At 30.9% G+C, this 8475-nt stretch overlaps 1 non-coding gene across 1 annotated transcript; it reads right to left on the bottom strand.

The window, feature by feature from the left end:
• Window positions 1-4447: 4447 nt before the first annotated feature.
• Trnaa-ugc lies at window positions 4448-4519 on the bottom strand. The gene has a single exon. It is a non-coding gene; the product is annotated as a tRNA-Ala (tRNA).
• Window positions 4520-8475: the final 3956 nt, after the last annotated feature.

Genomic DNA, 8475 nt, shown 5'->3' with positions numbered 1-8475 from the left:
CTTCACAAACTCCAACTATCATAACTTTGTTAAATCTTAACCGATTTTCTTGTGGAATGTCAATTTTATCATTATTTGAACTCTTAATTGATTCTGCATCAAAAAAAAATTATCTTTTTTTTCCATTATTGCTTGTTTTTCCTATACTTTCCTTAGACACGTCTTCACAAACTCCAAGCTATCATAACTTTGTTAAATCTTAACCGATTTTCTTGTGGAATGTCAATTTTATAATTATTTGGACTATAAATTGATTCTGCATCAAAAAAAAAACAACTTTTTTACATTACTCTTCCCTTTTTTCTATACACGTCTTCGCAAACTCCAAACTATCATAACTTTGTCAAATCTTAACCGATTTTCTTGTAGAATGTAAATTTTATGATTAATTGGCGCCTAATTTAAGTCTGTATCAAAGCTTTTAAAGCAGTTGGAGATTAGCTTCAAGCTGCACAATTTTCCTCCTGCTGCTTTCATGCAAATCTTAAAATAATTTAAGTTAGTAAGTTAAAGCAGAAGTGAAACTTGTGCGTTATATTTTACTAATAGCTTTGCATATATTTTAAGCATATGCGCAAAGCTTTTTGCAATTTGTTAAATTCAACGACAGTCCTGCAGGAGAAGAGATTCCCTACCTCCCTTCACTACCCACTCCACAGTCTTCCCATGTTGCTTGTTGCCAAACTTATAAAATTATGATACCCAGAAAGCAACAAATTTTAATTGCAAGAAAATTTTCGTAATTCACACACATACGAGACGGAGACTAGGATAAAGTTGTGTGTGTGTGTGTGTGCGTGTGAGTGAGAAAGAAGTGACAGTGAGAGAGGGAGAGGGAGAGGGAGAGGGAGACGGAGAAGAATGGACGCACTTTCTAATGTTTGTAAGAAGATATTTAGCTAGAGAGACAGAAAAACGATACACTCAGAAAATTTATTTTCTATATTTAAAAAACTTAGAATTTCCGTAAAATTGAGAACAATTTCTTAATGCGGAGAAATATTTTTATTCAAATTGAATTGTATTACCATAAAATAACATTTATAGAGTCAGTTTTTCAAAAAAATTTAAATTAAACTAAAATTTTAGGCAATTTTCTTTATTCAGCTGCTAGAAATCTTTCTAAAAATTCACGTGTTTGAGAGAATCGCCTTAAAAATAGAAAAAGGAAACCTTCTTGTTTTTAGGGCGGTGCGCCATAAAAGTTAAAAAAGCTTTTCTCACTATGAAAAAAATAACCCTTTATTTTTAGGGTACATAAAATCATGCTTAAGGAAAATAGTAAAATCAAAGAGAAAAAACATATTCAAATTTAAGACATATTTTTTATCAATACATAGAATTTTTTTCTATTATTTAGGGAGTACCACCTTAGAAATTGGTAAAAAAAAATTTATATTATTTCAGAAAATTCGCTCCAAGTTTATGAAAAATTAATTCTATATTTAGGGCGCATCGCCTTAAAATTTAGAAAAACTTTTATTATTTTAGAAAAGAATCCATTAATTTTCGAAATAATTTTCTAGATATTTAGAGAGAACTTACTAAAATTGAGGCCCTTTGGCGTCTTTTTTAGGGCGGTTTTCTGTATTTATGTGTGATAATCGACTGTTTTAGTTCGATTTTAGGGGAAAACTTTTCTGAGTGTAGAAAGAGATATGGAGAAATGGAAAAAGACAGAGAAAGAGAGAAAGCGAGATAGATAATGATGAAAATGAAACCAAAAACATAAGCTCACTTAAGATAAGTTAAGTTTGCTTTGTTTTTGCTTGCATTTTGCCAAAGTGTGGCAACTCTGCAACTGTTCTCTGATTGCATGCATATGTGTGTGTGTTTGTATGTGTGATTGTGTGTGTATTTGCAAGTTATAAATTTATTTTGCAAAACGCGCATAAAACGCATAAATTGTTAAGCGAAAGCTGCTTAAGGGTTGCCACCCCGCTCGAGGAATGCCCCTTGTTTCTGGTCCTGTTCCGACTGTGCGTGTGCGAGTGTGAAAAATTGAAATTTATTGTTATTGTAAGCCTCACACACACACACACACACACACACACACACACACACACACACTTTTGCTGTTGAATTACTCGCAGACAAAATAATAATGTAATAATAATTTTTCCAACTCTTTAACACATGAAACGTGTGTTACACATGCACGAACTGAACTCTGACCCCACCACAACCCCCAACCCCCGGGTGTACCGCAACAAACGACCCCCACCCTTAACCTCCCCCCCTTCTTGGACAGTTGTGTGTTTTACACGAGCCTCAAGCATTTCACAGAGTTGCCACAACAGCAGCAAGAATCGTGTGTGGATTATATACATCTAGTTGGAATTAATGATGTGAAAAGTATATTACCACACAGAACAAACTACCATCAACCCCCATCCCTCCCCACTCCCCTCCCCTACCGTCAGAAGGTGGGGAAGACTGTGAGAATAAATAGAGGAATTTTAGAGTGTTTGAAATTAACACAAATACCTATAAACTCTTGAAATTTGAATTAACATAACTTAGACAAATGAAAACATTTTAGGAATTTCAGAAACTAATTTAATTCGATAGATAAAATTGATATAATTATTTAGATTATGTCAGAAAGTAATACCGTTATCATTACCGTAACCCTTAACCGTTAACCTTAACGCTAACCGTTTCAAATTGATTACACTGAAAATAAAGACCAACTTCTAAAATCAAGAACATTCTGAAGTATTTAGTTCTTAAAGTAAGACCATTTTAAGACCATATTAGTAATACTAGGAATAAAAATAAAAAAATTATCAGTGTACTATCACTAAAACACTTAAAAAAACAAAATTTTTTTATTTCAAAAGCGAACAACCAAAATTATTCAAGCCAAAATAACCGATATGTAACCGATTTATGTATAACGTGTGAATGAAGCATTAAATTCAATTATGCTGCTATGGTTTTTTCAAATTTGAATATTTTAAATCAACGAATTTTTGAAAAATTCAAGATTTATTAACATTTCTACAAAATTCTTTAAGTCTGTGAACCAAAATCGTATGGGTATTTCGAAACATTAAACATTAAAAATAAACCGGTAACGGTTACAAAGACGATATATAAAGATTTTACGTGATTCCTTCTCTGATAAGCAAAAAAAAAGACATAACCCTAACTGAAACCAATATTCGTTACGGTTTGATACCTTGGATTATATTAAGACTTTTTTATATTTTAAGACTTTATGCAAAAAGTTTAAGTTATGGCATTTATAAATACTGCAAGATACAAATAAAAATAAAATACCTTTAATTAATCAAAAATTATTTCCTTAATTGAACATTTAAATATTAAAAATATAATTATGTAGTCCAATTCTAAAGTGTCAATTGATATTTCCACTTCATATATATATATAAATAGATATAGATATATAGCCCTAGCTGAAACCAATATTCCTTTTGGTTTGATACCCTGGATTATATTAAGACTTTTTTTATTTTAAGATTTTATGCAAAAAGTTTAAATTATGGCATTTATAAATCCTGCAAGATACAAATAAAAATAAAATATCTTTAATTAATCAAAAATTATTATTTCCTTTCCTTAATTGAACATTACTATATTAAAAATATAATTATGTAGTCGAATTCTAAAGTGTCAATTGATATTTCTTTTTCATTATATCCAGAAAATATCTAACCCAATTAATCCACAAATTAAATACGCAATTAGTTCACAAATTGAATACTTGCTGTAATCAGAGCTTAAGAAAGATAATTCAATAATTTAAGCTTGCACTAAATGAGATGATGTTATCTTTATCTCTGGCTGCACTGTGTGCAAATCTATGATTTATTCAATGCTACGAGTATAATCATTTCTCAAGCATTTGCCTTATTTCATTCTCGTTCTGGGCCAAAACAAGAGCTTAACAAGGCGACCACAGCAGCTGCCTTTCGACTTTTTCAACATTTTCCACTGCTCTTTCTCTCTTTCTCTTGGCAGCATAAAAACGAAAATGAAAACAACAGAAATAAAAAGAGGAGAACAAAAAAAAAAAAAGAAAAGAATTTATAAAGCGCTTGTAGTGCACTGGGTCGGTTGTCTGGTCTTTTCTGGAGCTGGAATAGAATAAAATAATTGAATTCAATTTATCGGCATAAATTGGTTTTAATTAAAACTGCAAAACAAAGCTGAAGTTCGGATTTGGGTTACAATAAACTTTTAATGCTCTGCAAAATGTCAACTAAAGTTATAAAGCCATAATAAAGATGGGTTCTTCTAGGTCGAGTTAAAATTTTATCAAAGAAATATTTTGTAGCTTCACATTAATTTGACTGCATTTTAGATTAAAATATCTTTAAAATAATTTTTAAACTATTAACAAGGTATTTTTAAAAATGTACATAATAAAAAAAAATTAGAAAATTAAAAAAATTATAAAAAAATGTAAAAAAAATGTACTTGGAGATGCCGGGGATTGAACCCGGGGCCTCTCACATGCAAAGCGAGCGCTCTACCACTGAGCTACATCCCCATGTTGAATAAAGACTGATTTTTGGCAATAATATAAATCAATAAATAATTGGAACCAAAACTTTATACAATTTAGCATTCATTATTTTAATTAAAAATATAAACCAACAAAAATGTTATAAATTAACGTTTAAATTAACATTAACTTTACAAAAAAAGAATCCTAAGGATAAATATATTAAGTCAGGGCTACACAATAATTAAAATTGATCAAACATTTTCATTAATCTCACCTCCGGTAAATTAAGTCTTTCTCCATCAGATCAGAGACATTTATTTTCATTATTTGTCGATCTGATTTGGTTTTTTTTTTAGTTTTTTCTTAATTCTAACAACGAATGTTTCATCAATTATAATTATTGTGTAGCCACGACTTGATTTATTTATCTTTAGGTTTTTTTTAGAAAGTTAATGTTAATTTAAACGTTAATTTATAACATTTTTTTTTGTCTACATTTTTAATTATAATAATTCAGACTAAATTGTATAAATGTAGTAAATAATTATAAATAAATTAGTGCAACAAATAAAAGCACAGCTAAATGTAAATGTAATTTTTAACATTTGTTTGGTCTACATTTTTAATTAGTATAATTTATACTAAATTGTATAAATGTAGTAAATAATTATAAATAAATTAGTGCAACAAATGAAAGCACAGCTAAATGTAAATATAATTTTTAAAATTTTTTTTAGTCTACATTTTAAATTATAATAATTTATGTCAAGTTGTTTAAATGTAGTAAATAATTATAAATAAATGAGTGCAACAAATGAAAGCACAGCTAAATGTAAATGTAATTTATAACCTTTTTTTTAGTCTTCATTTTTAATTATAATAATTCATACTAAATTGTATAAATGTAGTAAGTAATTATAAATAAATTAGTGCAACAAATAAAAGCACAGCTAAATGTAAATGTAATTTATAACATTTTTTTTTTGGTCTACATTTTTACTTATAATAATTTATACTAAGTTGTATAAATGTAGTAAATAAATTAGTGCAACAAATAAAAGCACAGCTAAATGTCGCATCATCGATGACAAAGTCAATAGATCCACTCCGCACTGAAGCCCAGCACAAAGGGAACAACGAAATTAAAGAGTGGAAAAAGTGGAAAGAGAAGCAGAATTAAAAAAAATGAAGGCATTCGTCATAGGATTTGAGATTTATGAAAGGTAAGCTGTGTGTGTGTGTCTTTTTTTTTATTTGTGGTTCGAGGTATTCCCAATATTCGCGAATATTCAACCAGCTAAAATGGCAAAGAAAGTTATGCGAAAATTAATTTGTGGATAACCCAATTTATTTGAATGCTAAGACAATTATATAGTCGCTTTATGTGTTTAATTTAGGCATTAAAATCAGGGACCGTTATCATTATAAGCTATATTTTAAAAATTTCTTGGTAATGATTATATTTAAATTTTTTATGTTAATCATTAGCTTTGAGTAATTTAATAAAAGTTACTCAATGATCATTATTTTTTATTAAAAAATAAAATAAAATAAATAATCAAAAATTATTTAAATTTTTTGCTCAAAATAAAGCTTAACAGTAATTTACGAATTCTGTGCTCGACTTTTCATTGCTATTATTATTATTATTTTATTTTTTTTTTTTTTTTTATTATTGCATATTCTTATAAAGGAATCACAAAGCTCAATTTTTTCTAGTGCTAATTTCTTTTCCTAATAATTACACAGACTCCGTAAATTACTGTTGAGCTTTATTTTGAGCGAAAAAAATTAAAAACCCTTTTTGATCATATTTTTGGTTTTTATTTTTTTTTTTATCAATAATAATGATATCTTTTGATTTTCATTTTCTTGATCAAAAATAATGATTATTTTTTATATATATATTTTTTTTTATCAAAAATAATGATTATGGTGTAAGTTTTTTTCAATTACTCAAAACTAATGATTATCATCAAAAAAAAAAAAAACGTAAAAAATCAGAAATTTAAAAGTCATGTCGGAAATGCAGAGATTGTAAAATTATAAAGATTTTGGAGTGAAACCCTTTTTTCTATGACCATTATAAGTTGGTGTTATTTTTTATTATAAAAAAAAAAATTATTATTTACTGTATCTGATAAAAATAAATTTAAATTAATTTGTTTATAACCCATTTTATTTGAATAATGAGGCAATTAAATACTTGTTGTTTTGTGTTAAGATGTAGTTAATTTAAATTAGAATTAATAATAATTTAAATTAAAATAAATTAAAATTAATTAGTGTATAACCCATTTTATTTGAATAATAAGGCAATTAAATACTTGTTGTTTTGTGTTAAGATGTAGTTAATTTAAGATTTAAATTAAATTAAAATTAATTTGAATATCAAGTCAAATAAATTGTTGTTTTGGGTAGAGTTGTGTTTAATTTAAGCAATAAATTAAATTTAAGTTGCATTTTAAGACAATTAAATTCTTGGTTTTTTTTTAAGTAGAGTTGTGTTTAATTCAAGTATTAGATTGTGGCTTTAATCTGAGCGATTAGTTCATCGGTTTGCTGTAGATATAATGCAAGTGGAATCACTCGCTCAACGCTGGGAATTTCAGTGTCAACAGTGTCTGCCATCAGTTCGTGGTCAGTTTTGTCCGCTTCGGACTCGACTTCCGTATCTGGCTCCCCATCGGACTCAATCAGATTCAAATTCTGACGCAAACGCGCCCAATCACGCTCAAAGGATTCGGTGACATTCGGATGCAAGGAGAAGTTTCCGGATGATGCGGATTCATTGTATAAATTGCCAGTGCGTAGAATATTGGATGCGGCGGCCAAGGTTTGCTCTTGCCGCCATTGGAGGAAGGAGGAAACCGGTATCAGTTCCTCATTGGAGACGGATTCATGCATCCGAAATGGCTCCGATGGTAAATCGCACATTTCCTCAAATTGCTGCCAATGTTGGCGCTCCTGTTGTGCGGTCTGTGGCGGAATTTCACCGATGAGACGGCGAAACGGACGACTGAGAGCCGTTTCAAAGGTGCGATCCTCATGGTACTGCCAGGCATCGAGATCCTCGCTGCTGCCACTCATTTCGGACCAGAGATCATCGATTTCGCCCAGCGAATTGCACGATCCGAGGTCCCAATCGATGCCGTGTGGCGCCACCGAATGATTTGTGGCACTCACCCACTCGGCATTGAGGCGAGAGATCAAGCCGCTGGCGTGGGCGCGAACATGTCGCATCATGTACGCATCAAAGGTATCGTTATCATCGAAATCACTTTCCCAACTCTCGTCGAGCGCCTCATTGTCCTCCTCGCTGCTGGTGATGGACCAGCGCTCCTCAAAATCGGGTGCATCCATAAATAGTGGATCACGACCGTTCTCCGATAACGATACCGATTCATGGCATTGCGATTCATCGATCATTCTCAAATCATCGCTGTCACTATTGCTATCATCTTCTTTGCTGTCATCATCATCTTGATCATCTGGATCATCAGCTTGATCATCATCTGGATCAGCTCGATCAGCTTGATCATCTTGATCCTCATTATCGCTTTGACTCTCAAACTTTTCATCGTCGTCATTCAACGTAAAAGCTCCCAAGGTTTGCTCAATATGATTGAGCATTGTCTGCACCGATTGACTCTGATTGATGGTGTTCAAATTGCCATTGTTTTGCTCTATCGGTTCCGATATATTATTCACATACCGCGCCATACGCAACACATAGCTATAATACGAATCTAACAAATGTGCTATTTCCACTGGCCGCACATTTGTATCATCCAAAATTCGAAATATATTTGTCACCGGATTACGTGGCAACTCCATGGGCATCAGCATGAGTGGCAACATATTATCCACAGCTTCCGGCTCATGTAATACTCCCAGATGACGTATCAAATCCGGATTTACCATATAATTGTGTATGGTATTTGTGTAGTGCTGACCATTGTGTATCAACAGGGTGGAAATACACCAGGTACCACCCG

This window comes from Drosophila innubila, chromosome X (genome assembly GCF_004354385.1).
Source record: "Drosophila innubila isolate TH190305 chromosome X, UK_Dinn_1.0, whole genome shotgun sequence".
Lineage (NCBI taxonomy): Eukaryota > Metazoa > Arthropoda > Insecta > Diptera > Drosophilidae > Drosophila > Drosophila innubila.
Note: the sequence above shows the minus strand (reverse complement) of the source record. Positions and strands in the feature narration are given on the sequence as shown.